Source organism: Glandiceps talaboti, chromosome 12, assembly GCF_964340395.1.
Source record: "Glandiceps talaboti chromosome 12, keGlaTala1.1, whole genome shotgun sequence".
NCBI lineage: Eukaryota > Metazoa > Hemichordata > Enteropneusta > Spengelidae > Glandiceps > Glandiceps talaboti.
The window spans coordinates 9,199,865-9,217,624 of NC_135560.1; the positions used below are offsets into that span (position 1 = coordinate 9,199,865).

Genomic DNA, 17,760 nt, shown 5'->3' on the forward strand with positions numbered 1-17,760 from the left:
CATAAAGACACTGTCCCTAGAAGGCACAGGCTCCCCAACTTGTTGGATATTTTAGATGCATTGTGAGTGGAAAGTTACCCCGAGTGCATGTACGGCAACAAATGCTATACACCTACTGTTATTGTAAATGTTTTGCTTCCAATTTAAACTTCAATCCTTCATACAGCAAAGATACCTGCATTTTTTTAAAAATTTGTTCTTGACTTTAAATCACCTGTTTGTCTTCTTTTTTGTTTTCTTTCTTTTCCAACTTTCACTCCCACAATTGTTTATTATATACAGCTTATATATAATATATTCCATTCTGTAATTAGCCACTGACCCATCATCCATGTCAGATCTATTCGAGAGGTTATGGTGGGGTTTGTCTAACTTATTATTTGGCAAGGCTATAAAGTTATACATTTTCTTTCCTTACCCCTCCAAATAACTATTTTTTTTTGCCAAATGTCAAGAACGGGTAATGGGGTAACATTTGTTAAAAACTAATAGTTGTAATATAACTTTGCAATTATTTAGACCAAATTTATGAACTTGTTTATAATTTCACTGGCTTAAAAAAAAAGCTAGCATAATACCTAGGAACTTTGATATCAGAACCTTCTGGCTGAAACAAATTGTGAAAAAATTTATCGCCATACTTTACAATGTAGCTCCCTTGAACATTGTGGATATACTTCTATTTTTAAGTTACAAAACACACTTTTGCTATTTCCATGTGTGTCCTTTGAAGCCACAATACCCTCTATAAGGTGACGTGTACTTTTTGCCTACACTTTCTCTATCTACCCCGTCATATCAGCGAAGGTATATTGTTCATCACAAAGGACCTGATTCTTTAGTATTCAGCCAAAATCGATCCCTTTGAAAAAAAACAGACTTTTCCAGTATCAATGGTATATGTGGACTCGCTACAAACAAAGTGGGAAAAGCTGGAAGCTGTAAAATACATGATATAAATTATATTTCAGTTGTACCCTTGACATAGGAAGGTAAGTTAAATAGATCAGTAAGTTCCAGACATATTCACAGCATTGCAGCCTGAAGAAAATCCCACTCTTTCGTTGATTAAACATTTCTGTGGTATCACTGACGTCATTACACGTATCTCAATTATTACCAAAGTAGCGAATCAGTCTATTCTTCCTTATATTTCAAAAGCAATTTGGTGGTACACAGACTTTAATATCTTCACAAAAGGTGGTATCGGACAGCTGCAATACCTGTATCCCTATGTTTTGGGGGTTTCATGTGGCATACCTCTTGACCAGTATAAGTGTTTGACCCTTAGGCATTGCGGCTTTGACAAGAGTGGACTAACATCGACTTGTATAATTTATGTTTTTATAAAGAGTATTATTGAGTCGAGTAGGTAAAATCAACAGAAATTCTGCAGGTATTTTCAATAAGATTCCCCAGGAAAATAACAGCACATGGAATGGAACTCTATGCACGTTTCACCACATTTTCTTCCTCTGTTCATTAGACACTCCCCACCAACTCTGTTACTAACCTTAGTAAAAACACTGGTAATACATAACACAGATAGTATGTTGGACCTAGAGAAATATGGTACAATTAGGTTTGGAACAGGTAAAACATTCTGACGTCCATCTCACTAAGACATGGTTTGAACCATGAGTTGCCATCATGCTACGTAAACATTTGCCCCCTAGTTTTCTGTATAGTCATCGAACAGACTAGACTGTACACCCATACCTGTATATGCACTACAGAAGTCACTACCATTGAAAAGGCAAACAAAACCATCATTTATAAATGATTGTTACTCCTCAAGCAGTTTGTGGTTTTGACAGACAGACAGACACAGAGATAGACATACATACATACATACATACATACATACATACATACATACATACATACATACAGACAGACAGACAGACAGACAGACAGACAGACAGACAGACAGACAGACAGACAGACAGACAGACAGACAGACAGACAGACTATCATCAATGGTAGTTATTTCACCAAAAACATTCTGGAATAAACTTCTGTCACAAATATCAGTTTATTTGCATATTACGGAGAGCAGATTAGTACAATTTAAATTTTACATACAGATTGCATACATATACATAGTTACCAACAAATAAGATTGCAATTCTGTAATGACATTCATCCTTTCAGTTTTCAAAATTACTAGTATGCACGACTATGTCAAATTTTTTTAGAAGACATTTTTCATTACATGTCCTGATGAGTACGGAACTATGTCAGCTCTGTTGCCTGAAGTTATTTGGTATTTTTAATCAAAACAATCTGATATTCATTTACATTTTTATAACATTTTAAATGGTGACTCGATAAATCGATGATATATCATCATGAGATAGCACTTTTCTGAATAGCTTGCCAGAACACATATTACATTAGTCTACAAAGTATGGAATCCTATGCAAGAAGCTTGAGAATGACAGTAAAATCTATATGTAGACACTTTCCTAACCTGGGTGTAGAAGCCCTTGCACAAAGCTTTGGAGAATGAAAACACAGGGTTTTTTTTATATTCAGCGGTTACAGAATTATACATGGATGCTTTTTATGAAATGCATATGCTGTAAATATACATATACAATGATACAATACAAAGGTAAAAATACATGACTATTTTTGCGAGTAACAAAAGCTAAGCTCAGACTGTAACAAATGGCGGAGCAGGGTATCTATAGATAGTGGATGATAAAACACTATATAATGAATGAATGTTTCAAGGCTTTATGTTGAATTTGGTTTAACACTAACATCATTCAAGGACCATGTAGGATTAGGGTTAAAATTTTGGTGGGAAAAACAGATACTTGATGGAACTACGGTATATATACGAAAAGTTGGCCCTGAAAAAAATGAATGATGTTACAACGTATAATCCTTACGACTTCACTGATAAGAAAACACTACATTGCAAAATATGAGATTCAAACATTGGACTTTTAAACACAGCAAAATCCACACCTACAGAAATATGTATACTGCACATTTATGATGAATATCTCTGATTGTGTTGCCGTGGATTGCTGGCGATAGAAAAACAGGGAATTGAGCCAATATATCAGTGCTGGAATACATGCCTAATACGTAACTCAACATCAACATTAAACCATCCCTGCTGGAACACTACACTTCAACTTTCAAAGGCCTGTGTGAGTGTGTTTGCACATGGCTATTGAACGGGCACGTTCATGTTTTTCACATTGCTGACAAACTTTACAGAGGACAAGTGACTTTATAAAGCATATAAGAGGATTATGGTCTTAAAGTTCTTATCTATTGACTTTTTTCAATTTGCCTGTTTGTAAACTTGGTGATTTATTTACCTAGATGACAGGTTCAGTTCACATTTGACATCCATACTTGGTACAGCATGCAACACGTGCTGTGATATGGGGTTAATTTTTTTTGTCACCAAAGTGAGAACTTAGTCAGTTGTTCCAATAACAACTGACTAAGGATTGAATTTGGTGAGCAATTATAATAATTTTGTACTGACCTGAACGATAGACGTGAAGGAAGATAAAAAGACAGAAAAAAAGGGCATACATTGGTGGAGAACACAAAGAGAATAAAAATGTTAACTACACTCATCACCGTTTGATTACTGAATTTACGGTTTGTATCCAAAAAGTTTAACTTTGTAAGCAGATATTTTCATTTGTAACTATGAACCTAGAGTTCATGAACATTCAGTCAGTCAAGAATATTCAACATTTAGTAATTAATGGTAAAAACTGATAATTTTCAAGAATATCTATTTAAAGTAAACACAATTTTGAGAGTATCCCCCCCCCCCCTATTTAGAACAAATTCATACTCTTAATATTTATAGAAATTTGTGGATATTTGGAAACAAAGTTTTGCATGTATATTCAGTTTTGTCCAAGACCACCTACCAGGGTAAAAATTTGTATAAAAATATTTCTCAAAGTTGCTGGACAAAAGCCTGACAACAAAGTGAAATTTTCAGAATTCCATCTACATTTCCTGTTTTTCAAAATTTTCCTCTTTATGTCAGTCTCTATCAACAAACAGGAAATAAATTTGAGTTCACATTTTTGAAAATTACGGTAAAAAACCACACTATAATACCAAAATTTTGATATTATTTCATACGTGAGAACTGTTTCTACGGTTCTGGTCCAAAACAAATTTGCAATTTGCCAAAAACTAAAAAAAATTGTTCAAATAATTACGGTCGGTATTTTGTCAATTCTTAGGAAGTAATGAACGAGAAAAGTATTAAGCACAGGTCAGTTCACAAAAAGTTATTGACATTTGATCAAAAAAAGAATTTCAATAAAAATCCATCCTAAAAATTCAGCACTCACTTCCTTTCTATGATATTATCTCTTATTTTGATTTATTTAAAGATTGACTTGATCACGACACATCATAAAAATACCTCGCAGCACTTAAATCTATGATCATGGCAGTAACATCGGTTCCTATCCTTCACATATCAAATTGATACTAATAGTTGTCACAACTGATCAAAGTAGATACACATTATGTGGCATCATAAAAAAATAATTGGCGATGATAAAACAAAACAAAGTGTATAAGATACCAGAAGATCTTCAACTTAGTGTAATTGATAACAATTTTGAATTATTTTTAGCACAAAGATATTAATTTAACTTAGGCCGATCCGATGAGTCTATAAAATTATCCAGTATGGCTAGCAGATTTGACTAGGGGATATAAAAATTCAAACAGGTTGGCTGATGACAGTTATGTGGCAGAGGTTACTGGTATCAGATGGCTTTTTACTCTTCAACACTTGATCTATGTGTGAAATCCGTTGTACAAAGAGGATTGCGCCATTCAAATAGTTGAAATATGGGCTTTTACTTAGTTTGCTATTATAACACAAGATAATATCTTGCCAATAGTCAAACATATTGTTGATTTGCGTTGAGAGGGCTGTCACCAACCTGGGTTGACTGGTGGGGGCTTGATTGAGTAGAAACCTAGCCCAACTTTTACAGCTGTGTCTAAGAACAAACACTGGAGTTAATTACAATTAGGCATTGTTTTCACTGACAATACATACTTACATACACACTTACATACAAAGCTCCAAAAAATTTCAAAATTTCAATGCATTTTTAAAAATTCAGTTCAAAACTTTTAAATATGTCTAAGTACTAGAAAGACAAACTAAACGTAATCTGTTCATTTCACAACATCTCTGGCCAATTTTAAATATAAATGGAAAGTGACAACCATATATAATGAAATAAACAATGCATAAAAAGTAAGGATATGTACACCTAAATAGTAATGCCATTATCAACAATATTTCACCCTCATATAATTTTCGTACCATTTCAAAAGTTCATTTATTGACCAAAATGGTAACAATAGGTACAATATTTGCCAACCATAAAAAACACAAACAGTTGCATAATTTCAACTAGAGTACATCACTTTTTGAAAATTTTGGAAAAAAAGTCCCAACACAGTGATGAAGAGAATACTCTCTGATGACAATATCATTATGAAATTCCCGCTGTAATTTCTAGTCCCATTGTAAGTTAGCATCAAATTTTTCTTCACCTCCATCGTCTAAAAGTACTAGTTGTGTATTACTGTTCTGTCTATACCCATCTATTGGGACAGAAGCAATGGGTCTCCTTTTCATTTATAGAGTTCCCCTTAGGGCATAATTTTATAAGCCACCTTTACACAAATGTAACATACTTGAATAGTGAGTAAATACTGGGCTCCTCTCCTACACATAATAATTGTACTGAAGCAAAGTTTTTCACAGGTATTGTAGCCTTGGTAAATCGTACATAAACAACAACAGAGTACACCGATAGTAAATATACACTTCCTCACTGGTAGGACTCCCCTACACCAAGACTGATGAAGGCTCCAGTGTGAAGTCGAAATATTGAAATAAAGATCTTAACAGTAGAAGTTGTGTCTTGTTCACTTACAAACCCATAAACACTTACACAGCATTTCTTCGAATGAGGAATAAAATCTTATAACTTGAGAACATGTAATCAACAAGGAAGTTTATGAATGTATACTACCAACGTTTCTGTTAACTGGTTATATAATATAGAGTGTACCAACAGAAAGTACAAACCTTGAATTGTCAAATTTGGACCATTGTTTATATGCTATCATCCCGATAATTGCAAATCTACCTAAATAATTAAGTCAACCAGAATACCAATTAATATTAGACTTTTGTAATGATGTATACAAGTAAGGCAACAAAATCTTTCTACATTGTCAACATTTCACAGATTCCCCAACGATATCCTAATAAACAGTCTCATATGTTCCCTTCCACTTACCCTATAAGTTAGCATCATCAACTATATGCCCAGTCCTCCAGACTACAATCATGTTCACAATCAAACATATAGTCAATATGGATAAAATAACACCTACGTTAATATCAGCGATACTATTTCAAAACATACCAGTTCACTCTATTGCCTCGTTTCCAAAGTCTCCGTTTTCAAACAGACAACTTTTCATATCCTATGAACAGCATTTGATGAAGACAAAATTAGATTTTTCATCTTACCTGAAATATTCTTGATATACTGACTAAATCGAGGTATCACTCGTAATGAGGACTTGACCACTCATGAATAAAACATGAGCTTTGGTTCAGCATCTGTAGGTCGGGGGCGTGTCTCTGCATCCTACACAATAGACTGTGATGTATTCATCACCTGTTGCTATAGCGATTTATGAAGATGGCTAATATTCATAAAAGCCAGAGAACAATAGAAGTGAAATGATAGCAAATGTCAGACACAGCTGTAACTTATGTAGCCTAATTAATAACGATATTGCTAACAGCCTGTCAATTTTTTTTGGTATCATTTTTTGGGCTTGCGAAGACGCTAATTGGTAATTTTACAACTTCATGATATTTTGATTAGTGTCTCAGATATAAGTTTACCTTAACCTGTATGAATACCATTGTCAAATCCTTAGAAAACTGTTTTTCATATAAATATCTTTTATACTCATTGCAAAGATCCTATGGAAAAAGCTTTACAAGCAAATATCAACACTTGGTGTCTACTGCTAAAGTTGCCACTCCCCCAATTGAGTTCAATGCATAAATTGCATACCAGGATAAGCAGCACTTCATGTGCAGTGCATACAATTGTAACACCCATCCTCATCACTTCAGAATGATAGTGAACATTTGCAAGTTCATCTATTGAGAACATACAAAAAATACCACACAAACAACTCAAAGTAAAATGGCACACACTACAACTTAATACAAGTCTTTGACAGTGGTGAAAACCATCTTATTATAAGTTAAACTAAATGTCAAAGTGTATGCCTTTACTATCATATGGATTCAATGCCAGTTGCCTATTAGCATCATTTGGAGATTGTTCCATTAAAAAAAAAATTACAAACAAGTCAAGCTTCATAATTTATTCCCTTGATGGTAAACATAGGAATGAACATTTGAAAGTCTACAATGTTGAGTCCATTAAAAAAAAAATTACAAACAAGTCAAGCTTCATAATTTATTCCCTTGATGGTAAACATAGGAATGAACATTTGAAAGTCTACAAGTCCTCAACATTTGCACAACCTACGCATCTCTCTGTAGGTGATAGTTCGCTCTGTATGGCATTACGTTACAGTAAACAAATAATTAGCCTAGCCTTGTGGACAAACATCATTCAAATTAGTTAACTGCTTGACTAGGACTCATTAGAAGCAATACTCCAGTCTCCATAACTTTTGCTCTCATTTTAAAAACATAATTTTTTTTTTTTTGCGAAATGGAAATCATACTTTCAAAGATCCAACAAAACAGACAATACGGAACAGTCCTATTATCTCTCTACACAAAAGATTTCATGAACAGAGACGTACATTTTTATATCACAACAAAAATATAATTGATGCTGTCATGGTTTGAACTCGTTTTAACATGTTGTTATGTGTTTATACGAGTATTTCGTAGCATATCATTTTGTATATAGTAGAACAATAAGCTTAGGATTACGCCATTGTTGGATATTTGAAAGATGAGGTCTTACTGAGGACGGCATTGTAAGAGCAAGCTGAAGCCAGATGTACAGACTGTATATACACACATCCATTATGCAAATACTCAGAAATGTACTATTCCGATAAAACTTTCTGCTGGACGTATCACCAGTGTCAAAGACTGACACAATACGAGTATCTAATACGAATAGCGCTTCATAATGAACAAAAAAGACACAAATGCAAGTTTTGGCTTGCAAAGATAAAACTTGCATTAGTTACAGTGACGGTTTTACAATGGTGAGGCACATTTAAAAAATTAATTTCACAAGTTATAACAATTTGCTAATACAGGTGTAGTGAGTGGCACAAAAAGTGATGAGATAGAATTGATCGTGCAAAGTTGTCGAAATGGGCAAGTCATTGATATGAATGACATAGTATTTGGCATATTTTTCTCTCATTTGATATTTCCCATAAATGCATACCAGAGGAAATAATAACTTTGCAATGACTGACTGACTGACTAGCCAACATCTGCAAAACGTATCTAAATGTAATATGACTTTCACTGAGTGACGAATAGACCCACACAAAGATGAACTAATATACGTACATGTATTAATCTTCCTCTACCCCTGCCTTCATTTGGTGCTTTTTACATACATGAATTATGAATTTATAAGTTTTCGTTAATTTAATATTTTATCAAGGGAATGACTTTTCTGCCACATGTTTTAGAAATTACACAATGAAAAAAGTTGTACCTATTGCAAAAGTGAATCGAAATGAAAGCTCCGTGGACATAAAGTATTTATCGTCATTTTGACGGGAGGTATTTTCTTGACTAAAAGCTGTACAAAACTGACATACAATTTCCCGATCAAATCATGATGTATTCCTACAAGATGACAACACATCCAACTATTTCAATACCACTTTGAGTTCTACGATAATCTCTTATCCCCGGCAATTTTAACTTGACTCAAACAATCTGTTGACATCAGGGTTTTTTTATTTCACACTCACGTTGAACAAAGACTGCAACAGTTGAACAAAGAATGAAACAGACGTCCAATATTAATTACTTAATTAACAGTATACAAGCCAATAGTTAGTAATCTATTTGAGTTTTACACTCATTTAAACACCAAATCTGTCAACTGACTCAATTATCTCAGATGTTGTGGTATGTACATTTCAGTGTATTGGTCAGCTTTAGGGTGATAATCCGTGATAGTACGTATTAATTTCGTTAAAATGTGACCAAGTATGATCAGTGTTCTTAGCTTACCACTCCAATACAGTTTGAGGTTATTGTCTGTAATGTACAGTCTAGTCAACCCCTCAGGCATCAACTTTGGAAGGGTTACCAAAACCCTGACTGTATCCAATGACTCTTTGCGTCATTCTAAAGCTGACAACAATTCCGTTCGCCCTCCAGGCTTGCAAAGACAACTTGGTCCAATGTGCTCAGACATGAAAATCATCACAAAACTTCTTGAGTCCTGTACACTACTCATTGCACTCTGCATTATTCAAAGATGCCACAACTTTTTGCCTAAATTATTTTTCTCCAATATACTTTCATTTTAGACTTTTAGTTTTCCAGCAATCACAGTTTTCGTACAACCAACCCTCAATCATACACTTTTATTTTTTCATGTCTGTGCCCAGTAGCTAAAGTCGTTAAAGTGAATCAAGCTAAACAGAACAAGAAGACTCTTTTCTCAAATAGGAGTGAAATTGGTAACTGACTGGTTTTAACTTCATTTTAAAAGGGAACTGATAAAGTTAAGTTTTTGGTTCATGGGGAAAACAGTATATCTTTGAACTTCATAATATTAGCATCTTGCTACAATTATAAATTGATAATTATTCTACAAATTACAATAGCTTCAACAACTGATTCTCTTCTTATTTAGTGTGCATATTAATGTACCTACTTTTAACATATAGGGGGGGGGGGGGGATCATGACCATATGATGAAGCAACTCGTGTATAAACTTGCGTACTGTGGAAGAGAGGACCAGAATTCAGCAATTGGTGAAAACCATCAAACAATGCTTTTGAGTACCATACTGCATATGTATCGATGTCTGACTGATGCTAGCAATTCATGCTGGTAGCAACTACAGCTGTGTGTACACTCATGGCACTATCAAATCTATAGCTCACAATTCCATATACTCAATGTCTGCTAGAAACTGACAAAACTTTTCGGCTTTGTATGAAAATATCAGCAAATTATTACGAAATGTCTTGAAGAAGGAAATATTCATTTAGTTTGTAATCAAAGTATTTTGATGGAACTGCTTCATTTTGGTTTCCAAATACCATTTATAAATTTAGTGCAGGAAAATATTTCGACAACACGACGTATTGATGTGTGAAAAAAACAAGACCACCTAATAGACATCCCTGACTCAACGCAAAACTGTCGGACTCCCTCAGGAGGACAAAACAACATAGTAACAAAACTGTAACCTTCATAGCATTGTTTCCTGTACATCTTTTCAGCATCACTTGCAACTACGGCCATAAAAAACAATAACAGTGTAACGCATCAGTACAGACACTTTACCAGGTTTAGTGGTGTGTATCAATATGTCAACAGAGACAACCAACTTATCAGAGTTATCTAACACAACAAACTCCATGCATCAAAACACACACTTGTACATACAAAAAATGTACATATTACAAACATATTTTAAAACTGCTTGATGGCCCACCACCAAATATGAATTTCAAATTTTTCCTTCGAAGGGTGAATTTCATATTTTTAAGTAAAATGCATGCTTAATGTATATTCTTGCAAACTTTGCATATGAAAGCAGTTTTTAAAAAAATATATTTATCTGTCCAACAGTGCATCATCAAGTGAACAACGGAAAAAATAGAAGTGTTTTGTAGGGCTTCTCTAATAATAATCTAAATTAATTTCATAGACATCCACTTAAACGTCCTGTTAAACCTCTCAAATGAGTTATTAAATTCATCCATTACTAGTTTCTCTATGTATGGAAATAATATTCAGCTTTTGTTTTTTCCTCTTTTTGTTTATTCCAATTTCCAGTTTAAGCTGGCTAGAATGTTTTGAACATACAGAATAATTAGATCAGAAAAACATACCATTCTTTTGTGAGACATATTTGTTCCAGAAAACGCCAAAACACCAGCAATGATCCAACTTTTTTCATCATAAAAGTAGTTGTAAAACTGCATCAGATATACCATAAAACCACCACGACTAGAAGTAGGTTTGACCGTCCACTGTACATTTTACCAACCTCTGGCAGGCTAATATTAGTAGAGTTCTCCATATACTCTGAAAGTTGTGTGTGTGTGTGATATGAGCCTGCTTTTACCATGTACATGTACACCCATGCAAAAATACAAACCAATGTAAGAACGGCTTTTAAAAAAAGAAATTCATTAAATGGCCTGAAAGCACACTATTTTAGATTGAATCTCTAAATATCTCACACTACACACACATTCATTACATGTAACTGTTACTAGACGTATTAATAGCTGGTAATCACAATAAATTTAGCATATACTCACAAATAAATAGCACTATGTGTGGACAGTGACTAGAGAGCCGAGATCTGTTTTGGAGGCAGGAAACGGACTTCTTCACTGTGTTAAACCCTAAGGAACACTGAAGGAAGCGCAACAATGCAGCCAACAACTTAAATCCATGTAACTCATTAGTATCTCATTACCGAGCCTGTGATAATTTGGCGCCATCATCCAGTCAGAGCTCGGATATGCCAATTTTCACACATACCAAGAGCGGCCAGCCAACCACATCAAATTACACTATTAATTGGTCCATAGATATTTCTGTAAGAGAAACTGCTGGTGGACACCCCTTCTACCAATTACTGGTTGGTCATTTTTATTCTGAAGCACCCAGACAAAATGACAAGAAATCAAACATTACGGATAACTCAATAGCCTTCATAGAATGACCTTACCACTTTCATTGAATTTAACTGTGCCGCAAACACAATTGAAACACTTGATTTTATTTCAGCAAAGAGTTACTGTCTGCGGTGTGTAACAAGGTGCCTGTTTTCATGCCAGACATGCTTTTACTTAGAAATTTACAAGTATTCTTATCGATATCAGAAGTGACGTGAAGTTTTGTTGCCCCATTGCTTTGTTTTCAAGTTCCATAACAACCTGAAGTGCTCCAAGTCTCTCTGCAAACATACTCCACAAAAAACTGACAAACAATGGGGATGTTTTCTGTCATTACGCCTAAACCGCTAACAGTAATTCAATTGTATCACACCTCCGAATACACAGAAAGTTCCCATCGGCTGCGTTTATAACTAACACTCAAGGCCTCAAACGGCTTTGGTGGTTATTTTATTATCAGGAAATTGTTGACACTGAGTTGTAGAAAGAGCAGCAGGAGCTGAGAGTGAGCAGGGATAACAGTGTTGGTGGAAAACCGAGATGCCAATTAGTTGGCCTGCCAGTGTACTTAGGACAAATTAGAATGGTGAGAGAAAGATCAAAAATACAGTGACAAGAGTCTCCTCACACAGACCACTTACTGAAACATAAACAGGCGGCTTCTTTTAGCTGTAAGTGATCTACTAATCACCAAGAATAATAAGCCATTAGGACATCCTTACACTATCTTTTCAAGATAGTCCACTCTGGAGAACATTTTCTTGAAAACCATCTCTTTTGTGATTGTAAGCTATGGGAGAATAATATCTCCATGCTATTTTAATGACATATTCTTACAAATTACAATATCATCTAGTTAGCAGCAAAGTACACCAAACTTTACTTATGTAAGAAGAGAAACTATTCCATGGATTTCCAACAAAAGAATACTTCTCAAAGACCATGGTATAATTTCTTTTCGCAAACTTTATCATGATACCCATATGTATTGGTTGGTAGGATCACTGTTTTAAATATACTTTTTATACGGAAGTTAAGCACGTATCATTGTTTGCCACAACACTTTGACAATGTTAAATATTTTGGGAAAGTAAAAAATTACTCTGCCTTTACAAAGATGGCAATACCAAAATCAATTCTACATTTTGCATGAATTACTCCACCTAAGAAGTTCAAATTTATGCTCTCACAGTTTCCAAAACAGAAGATCATACAAACTAATGATGAGTGATATGGAAGTCCAGTATATCATTGAAAAGGACAACTGTTTGAGGTTGTACAGAAGTTACAAAACTGTCTAAACATATACACAACTAATATTAGCAACAAGTTGTATACTTGTTCACATAAGTGACAAACTTTCTTATGTACACAAAACAAACACATTGTGTATTAATTCAAAAAACATATTGACATATTAGTAATTTGAAGGAAAAAATTGCAAACCTTCAACTCAATATAATACAAGTATGTCCATATAACACGAATGTGCTTCAAACTTTTATTTTTATTCAAAACTAACATTAGGGATACACCCTTCTTGGCTTGGTAGGAGTTGAGATGACTTTACTTGACAATGCATACTGCCATGACAAATGCCAGTTTATCAAAACAATACTAGCCTGTACGATTTGTCGTTATTTGTGCCCAACACTGCAAGCAACACAACCTGGTGCACAGTCTACAATAATCCTTGAGTCTTCAATGTATGAATATACGCAGAGAAAATCATCAGTTTTGCCACCATGATGGTGAAAGCAATATTTCAACAATAATAGGAATTCTACGGTCTTTAAATAAAATCTCTACAAGATGATCACTTGCCAGGGGAGCAAGTTCATTGTTATTAGAATACCACAATATGTTTGTAAGACATCCTGTGTAGACCTCAGCAGTGGCGACATACATATATATCTCAACTAATTAAAACATAATGATGATAAGGCGTAAAAAAAATAATTTTTGGTTTCGGTTACCTGACCCCACCTTGCTTTTCACTGCAGACACTAAAAACTTTTTTTTTTAAGTATTCAAGAAGAAGAAAAATAAAATCTCAAAAATTCTGAAATCTCACAAGAAATAGCAGATGCGGAAACTGCCATCAACTTAAAAAGGCACTCTAAAACTGTTTTTCCAATCTGTAATGGCTGTACATCTGATAGGAAGAAATAAATAACACAGAGACCATTTGGAAAACAATGGAAAACCTGTACTAGACACTCACACAGGAAAAAAATCTCCATTTATTCTAAAATTGAGTGTAATCGGAACCACACAATTTTTTTTAATTAGGCCTAGCGAATCACGGTGTAGATAAAATGGCAACTACTTTTAGATTTAACATTTCAAAATTGCAATCTTTTCAAAAAGAAAACATTACAATCATTTTCAAGATTTTATCCTGTGAAAACCAAACAACCAAACTCTACATAAATTATATTGTGTATATATTTGAAAGGAAAACCAAAAAGTTCCAAAAATTTAGCTTTTTATACTTTTATATATATTTTTTATATCTCATACTTTTTTGAAAATAAATAAAAAACTCAATATATGGATGATTGTATACTGTATTTTTTGGCTTGCATATAGCAAACAACAGTGTTAATGAAATGTGAACATCGAGTGAAATATGCTGTGAAATGCACAGAATGACGGTGATGGAATTCCAATCCAGCACAAAATGTTGGTTTTGTTTTAATCATATAAGCTACACGTATCTAAGTTGTATCTTGTACTAAACATGACAACACTTGTTGCAGTAAGTAGCTTCATATCTATATACCACCACTATCACCAAATGGCACACTGTCAACATGTGACAAGTTGAAAACACAAGCCATGTAACATTTGTCATTTTATATCCATGACCAGTTCTATACTGTGCCGCAGATCACAGACAGACGTTCACAGATCAAGGAAACTATAACAATACAAAAGGTGAATGAAAAGATTATAGATAATCCACGTACTTTTTGGCTGTCAGATATCTCCTAGAGTGTAACTCTTGTCACTGCAAAGTCTTGTCTTCAGATCTGAAGAAGAAGAAGAAGAAAAAGAAGCATAGACATTAGCAATACATCGTGTGACTTTAGAACATTGAAATTTCTATCTGATATAGCTTTATTTGTATGGACATACAAAACAATAAAATTAAAAGAGAACATATTTGAATGATGGAAATACAAAATAATATTGAATAGCACCACTTTACCACATAATGCAAACAATATTGAGAATGACTTCTTTTATAATACTATAAACTATGTGTACATAGATTTTGAAACAAACGGTCTCTCATCTTCACAGATGTAACTTTGCAGACAACTGACATACTAGCATTTTTAACCAAAGTTTCAATATTATCACCAGACGTTCCACAGAGCTACAATAGTATATATAAACATATGATTCAGTTGTCTCTATTAGAATTGTTAAGGTTATCGGAACACTATTTGTTAAGGTTATCGGAACACTATATACTGTTTTTTACACAGGGACCAACATTTTTGTTCACATATTGGGATATTTGTGATTCACCAAATACGGAAGCCAAGTGGGGGTCAATCTGTTTCAGGTCCCTTGACTTGTTCTTGCAGTTAAATATGTATATAGTGTGTACCAGCCGTCCATACAGCTGTTGTGCATGTTCTATATACCCTTTGTGGTAACACTGATTAAAATGAAAGTGTCACACACAACTGTCTGTTAGTACAAAAGCCAGATAAAAGCAGCAGGTATGTGTAAATACAAAAGTATTAAGAAGTCACATCAAGTAATAAATCATTTTAATATCTCATTTTCAACCTAGACTTTACATTTCGTCTATCTTTGTTCTATGGAAGAAAAGTTTCCACAATTGTGGGATCAAGTTCCCTGATAAATTATCCAATCGTCAAGTATTTTTCCCATGCTATCCTGAAGAGAGTTGCCTACCGAGTTACACACTTCGAGCCTGACATGCAACAGTTACAAACATTACCCAGCTTGAGCAGAGGTCAGAGGAGACAGCCCAGTGTGAAAACTAATCCTGTAAGAAGCCCTATTAATAGTAGTTGGGATGGCTAAGAAAACATTTATGCCTCATTAAATGGTCATTATAGGGTTGTTGTTAGCATGTACTTGGTGTTTATACATTCCCCCAGGTTGATCATTACATAGTGTACATAATTATCTGGCTATAGACAAAGCAAATACTCTCTGCTCACTCTCCTCTTCTGAAGGTCTCAACATCTAGTATGCCAATTACATCTTCATGTACACCAGTCTTGTTTAGTCTTCACACACTGCTGAGTTATGATGATAGTTGATTCTAAACTACCCCCTCCCTCCCTCCCCCCAACTTTTCTTTTCAGTTGTAACCCCTGATCAGCTATTAAAGAAAGTTGTATTCCCAACTTCCAGAATCAAATAAATCTTGACATATATCCAAACCCAGCTTGTCCTGGTCTGACCATCTCTAGAAGCTATCCCAACCACCTAAGATATATACTAAACAAGATGAGTCTATCGGCTCAACATGTCCCTACCCCATAGCATAAATTCAATGGATCCAATGGTTTGTGTTGTACCAGAAGTTTGTTAGTGCCAGGGCTGATACATACTTAATATCATCAAAGTCTTTCAATACTTCACCGACAGTATTATGATCAAACATAAATCATATTCCCCTTTTTTGTCAATCAAAACACAATAACGTTCTCATTACCATAATATAACAACAGAGCAAATTATGAACAACATAACTTTAGAACATCATACAGAAAATCTTTATTTTTAATGCTATATAATTTAGGGATTTCCACCGTGACAGTTCCAAAATATTAACTTCTAAATGTGTATACTTCTATGGTTCACTTCCCTGTGTTATTCCTGTAGTTCACTTCCTTCTCATTGCTGTATCAAAGGATATCTATTTTTCACCCAAGGTATCCCTCCTAAGGGCATCGAACATTGAGCTTGCTAAAAATATCATTTTAATGTAATCATTGGTGTACCACTTTTTATACCACACACATACATGTATGTCAAGTTTAACATGTTTTCACAAATTATATGGTTTCATTACCTTTGGTTGTTCTACATCACAACAACTCGCGTCAAATGGTTCTGCAGTTTTCAAAATATGAATCAAAATGTTCCAGATTACAATTACATTATTCCCCAATATTTTTCTTCCTTTAGTCGGATAATATATGTGTGACATTGCTGTTGATACTTCGTTTGAAGTTTGCTTCGGAGACAAATTTGCACATACTCATATTTCAACCATGTGTTTATCGGTTATACTGTATGACATTCACACGGATACCCACAGATTTATCAACACTTTGCATACACTGAAAAATTTTGTCGTTGTTTGCCGTTTCTGTAACCACACAGGTTTATTATTAAAGTGGTTACAACAACACAAACGAGAAGAGTCTCGAAAAAAAGAAAACTTGGTGACAGCTCATTAATTGATGAATGCTTCTCAGGATATTCAAGAATTATTTTGCATGATTTCTGTTCCCTTGCAGAGTGTGGAAATGAAGTGATTGCATAAATACTAGTGTACAGGTGGACTTTATAGTCTATTTCTAAATGTACAGCATCTATAAACTCTGGTGAAAACTGGCAATTTATGAACTCATTGATAAACAGATATATTGATTGATTGATTGACAGGATCAGCAAGCAACAGTAAAGTGGAGTAAGTTACACGGACTGTAAACAACTCAAATCAGAAAATACAACACATATAAAATTCATACCACTGCGGTCATTAAAATCTGAATCCCTATGGATACCTATCTGAAATCCTTGTCATG

The 17,760-nt window shown here is 34.3% G+C and overlaps 1 protein-coding gene across 1 annotated transcript in view; it reads right to left on the reverse strand.

Moving 5' to 3' along the window:
* LOC144443272 (myocyte-specific enhancer factor 2C-like) overlaps positions 1–11,673 on the reverse strand; it is a 37,643-nt gene extending 25,970 nt beyond the window's left edge. The window contains exon 1 of the mRNA XM_078132711.1: positions 11,588–11,673. The gene's annotated coding sequence lies outside the window, so the exon portion shown is untranslated. The remainder of the gene's footprint in view (positions 1–11,587) is intronic.
* Between the last annotated feature and the right edge of the window lie 6,087 nt (positions 11,674–17,760).